Consider the following 5000-nt stretch of genomic DNA (forward strand, 5'->3'; position numbering starts at 1 on the left):
CTTAATATCAGTAATGGCATTTATGAATTAGATAGATTTATCATTAACAAAATTTGTAATCAGGTTGTAAGTGACCAAAATTAATTTGGTGAATTGCGCTGTTCTCTAAATTTCTTTTTCATTTGTGACTTTTTGTACTAAGATTTATTCTTCTTCTTTTGTGACTTTTTGTACTATGCCAGTTCCTTTCCTAGTGTATAATCTTGTGACATCTTGTACTATGCCAGTTCCTTTCTTAGTGTTTACTTTTCTGTATTCCCCTGAAGATGTGAATGACACGAAAGCGCTTGGGAATTACGGTTTCTTTCCGATTTCCTTAGTGGTTACTTGCAAAATTTGTGGATCACGTGTTGTTTTAGTGATCTTTCTGCATATATATTATATATATATATATATATATATATATGAGAAATCACATGAACTCGTGATTCTAAATGTTCAGAAAAACTACCAACGACAATAATAAAATGATGACCGAGCGCTTTCGTCTAATGTACCCTGAGGATGTCTAAGTAGACGAAAACGCTCGGTCATAATTTTATTATTTTCCTTGGTGGTTTACATATATATATATATATATATATATATATATATATATATATATATATATATATATACAAAGTAGACCACTTGGAAAAAGAAACTAACGAAGCAGAGCGCTTTCGTATATTACACTCTGCTTCATTAGTTTCTTTTTCCAAGTGGTCTGCTCTGCATAAGTGAATACATGCATCCGTGGTCTTATTAGCATATATATATATATATATATATATATATATATATATATATATATATATATATATATATATATATATATATGACGTTCCCAAGGACAGAAGGGCTGGTTACTGGAGGGACTCGCTTCATAAGAACATAGGAATGGAGAAGACCTTAAGTCCTACACTTGGCAGTTCCATGTCCCTTACCACCTACCATCCCTATCCATAGAATTATCTCATTTCTAAAACAACCGATAGTTTCAGCGCTGAGTACATGGTCAGTCACTAATTCTAATTCTTTTTTCCTGGCTCCGGCCATTCCATTCCATTCGCCTTTTTGTAACATCAAAGTTAAGATCTTGCAATAAATGCCAAAAAACAAAGACTGCGTGAGCGAAACATGAGCGAAATCTTATGAAAAACGGTCTCCAATCTGCGTCAAAGCACTCGATAAAAAAAAAGTAAGAATTTAGGACATTACAACACGGAAAAACGTACGGATATTGAGCGATACAATATGAAAAACATATATATATATACATTAAAAACATCATGCAAGTAAAAAGTGTAACGTCCACGCAACGGTATCGATAGAACAAGAAAAATAAAATAAAACGAAAAAATAAAAAATATAAAAAGGCAAAAGCACACGAACATATTGGACAAGCGGATAGCGTGCCGCTGTGACGCGATAGTTTCGCTCTCGCTTCCCCAAAGGCTTACAGCCCATGGTCGTCCAAATACTTAGGGCAAAGGTGGCGGGTTTGGTCGCAGGTTAGCGTCTCCTGTCGGAAGTTCCCTTAAGGGCTTTGCATCTTTTCCAATAAGGTTCGATCACTAGTAAGCTGGTTGGATCACTTTTAAGCTTGTTAGAGGAAGAGGAGGAGGAAGAGCAGGGGGGGGAGACGGAGGAAAAAGAGGAGGGAGAGGAGGAGGGGAAGATGGAGGAAGAGGAAGATGAGGTGGAGGAGGACGGGGAGGAACAGGAGGATTTGGAGGAAGAAGAGGGGGTGATGGAGTAAGAAGAGGAGGAGGAGGAACAGGAGGACCTGGAGGAAGAAGAGGAGGGAGGAGGAGGAGCAGGAGCAGGAGGGGGTGATGGGGGAAGAAGAGGAGGTGGAGAGGTCAGAGGCAGATTTGGAAAGAGAGGCGAAAAGAGTGGATTTAACAAACCCAAACTACTTTGTTACTAGTTGGGTGCGCACAGAAGAATGAGAAGAGAGGCGAAGAGAGGAAAAGAGAGGAGAGGAGTGAGGGTAATTTACGGGAGTAATTAGGCCATTATTGCCCCCTGTACGTACAAACCCGCGGACAGGTAAGAACACGCACGCACGCACACACACACACGCAAACAAACACACACACATACACACACACACACACACAGTGGTTAGTGTTGAGGGATCACGACGACAAAGACCCGAGTTCGAGCCTCGCTCAGGGCTGTAAGCCATTACTGACCCCCTTGAGCAAGAGGATGTTACGTGTGTGTGTGTGTGTGTGTGTGTGTGTGTGTGTGTGTGTGTGTGTGTGTGTGTGTGTGTAAGGTCACAACAATGCCTTTAGACTCTAAGCTCTCATCCGGAAGGGTAATAACAGTCAATCATGAGTTCAGCACGTGATCCAAGACAATGGAGAATCACACACACACACACACTTCCATGGGTGAAGATATAACAGCCGAGAAATTAGAATCGATTATTTGAATTCAGTTTGATCAATGGAAGCAGAGAGACGGGTCCCCACGAACATTGCTCTTATCCTGCATGCAACAATCAGATCGATAATTTCTACAGAATATTTCATTCACATTAAAGATGACGGCAGGACTGATGGGACTGAGAGATTAATAAAAGTCACCTGGCGACATCCAAAAAGTTGATCACACTGGGCAATTTTTCTTCCCACATCGTACCTCCAACCTCCATTTGAATAACTAGAATAGGAGTTCACTTACGGAAATCTAGACTTCTCTAAGGACATTTCAACAGTGTGTATAACATTCGTATATGTTTAAAATCTAGTTCATCATTCAGCTTTGCTGTATATGACGGAACGATAATTTGATATTTGGGAATTTGAACATTCAAATATTGTAACCGAAGTCGTTTTTGAACGAACTCTCAACGGTCGATAACGGTGATAGCCCCTTTATTAGGGCCCGACGCTACACGATTTTATTCAGCTGAGGGTGTGGGCGCCAGTGTAGCGCCGTTAAATAGGACATTGACCTAATAAACCCGTTCTGGAGACGACTTGTCGCCGGCGCCGCGCGGCACGGCGACGGCGGCGGCGGCGGCGCTGGCGACAGCTGCCGCTCTTGGCGTCAAGTGCCAATGGATTTGCTGCAATGACGCGTGAGGACATACACCCGAGTACACAGAAAAAGAAGAAATAATAATAAATAATAATATTAATGATGATGATGATGATGATGATGATGATGATATAGTTTAACGTCACAAACTCCCCCCGATCGGGAGGCTAGGACGGTGCCCCTCACAGAGGATTTTGTAGTGTGGAATCTAATGAACCATACCCTTGGTTCAACTTCGCCGGTGGCAGAGTTCGAACCGCCATCCCTTCGACCTAAGTAACAACGCCCTAACCCGCTCAGCCAGCGAGCTTGCATAATATTAATGATAATAATAATAATAACATTTGATAACAATAATAATCATAATAATGGTGACAATGATCATGATCATAATAATAATAATCATAATAATAATAATAAACAAAAATTACAACAAAAAAATTATAATAAAAACAGTAATAACAATAACAACGATACCGCATTTTCTACAGCTAATGATGACAAATAATAACAAGAATAATAAAAGAAATAATTGCTACATTTACAAACACGATCACGCAGAAAAATTCACGCACATCCATCCACTCTGATTTTATTCTTTTAATCTTTCTAGATCCTTCACTACCGGTTTAGAAACAGCTAAATAAAATCACCTAACGGCAGCTGAAATACAATAAGCAAAGGACCTTCCACCTCTACGGACCCGAACCACGCAACACTACCAATGCAAGCTAACCTCAACTTAATAAAGAAGAATGATCACTTTTTTATATCTTCTACCTCACATTTCTGGGGTCTTCTATATCTCTATTCCACAACCTCTTATAACCCATCTATTCGATACAATTTCCAAGGGTAGAAGCGCTGGTTAACGGGGGCGAAATACAATTGGCAAAAAAGTTGTAGTGTCTACAACTTATGTAAACAATCGATCAGCTGATTGCATTCGTCATTCCCCGCCAATGACGTCATGTCGTCACACATGACGTCAACAGTGTAAACATAGTAGATCGCCATCTTCCAGCATTCACGATCAAGATATGAAGACATGAGAGGTGACCCCGTTTCTAATTTGGATTGAATTTCAGCCTCTTTACCGCTAATGTATTAAAAACGATAATAGTAATAATTATAATAATAATAATAATAATAACAACAATTATCACTTTGGCTACAGAACACAACCATAATCATTCCAACACTGAATTTATGGTCCCCATTCTTTCATCCCATACACAACTTTGCTTTGACGGAATACTCCACGGGGTGTATCGTCCCTTCAGGGATAGACCAGAGATCCTGCAACAAACCCTCAAGACCACACACACACACACACACACACACACACACACATTATGTGTGTGTGTGATTCATCATGATCTTGAACCGTGTTCTGGACTCGTGATCGACAGCTGTTACCCTCCTGGATGAGTTTCATAGCTCTTATGGACAGACCTAAAAGTAACCTTACACACAACTCTACCCAAGAGAGCGAAAAACATATCTGGGTCAGAATTTCGATTTTTTTTTTCCAAGACCAAAGTGGTGACCGACCTTAGTACCGCTGAGTTGGCAGGCCAAGGAGGGGGAGGGGAGGTAATACTACTACACCAGCAAAGCGACGGTGCTGCGTTGGCCTTCAGACACAAACTCGCAAAAAAACTAACCCAACACCTCATCATCATAGGGTACACGTGCGTATTACGACGGGAGGAGGAGGAGGAATAGGAGAAGAGGGGGAGGAGGAGGAGGAGGAGGAGGAGGAGGAGGAGGAGGAGGAGGAGGAAGAGGAGGAGGAAGAGGAGGAAAAGGAGCGGGAAGAAGAGGAAGAAGAGGAGGAGAAGAGGAAGAGGAGTAGGTTCTGTACAGTGACGGCGCATCAGAAGACTTGTGCCCCCAACCCGTCCCCCCCACCCCATCGCCTTGGCACACAGCACGCCATGATATCCGGAGATACAACGAAA

The 5000-nt window shown here is 41.5% G+C and overlaps 1 protein-coding gene across 1 annotated transcript in view; it reads right to left on the bottom strand.

Moving 5' to 3' along the window:
* The window catches only part of Cerk (Ceramide kinase), a 28262-nt gene that overhangs the window by 20294 nt on the left and 2968 nt on the right, over positions 1 to 5000 (bottom strand). The window lies entirely within an intron of this gene.

Source organism: Oratosquilla oratoria, chromosome 17, assembly GCF_046742065.1.
Source record: "Oratosquilla oratoria isolate Oo_2021 chromosome 17, ASM4674206v1, whole genome shotgun sequence".
Taxonomy (NCBI): Eukaryota; Metazoa; Arthropoda; class Malacostraca; order Stomatopoda; family Squillidae; genus Oratosquilla; species Oratosquilla oratoria.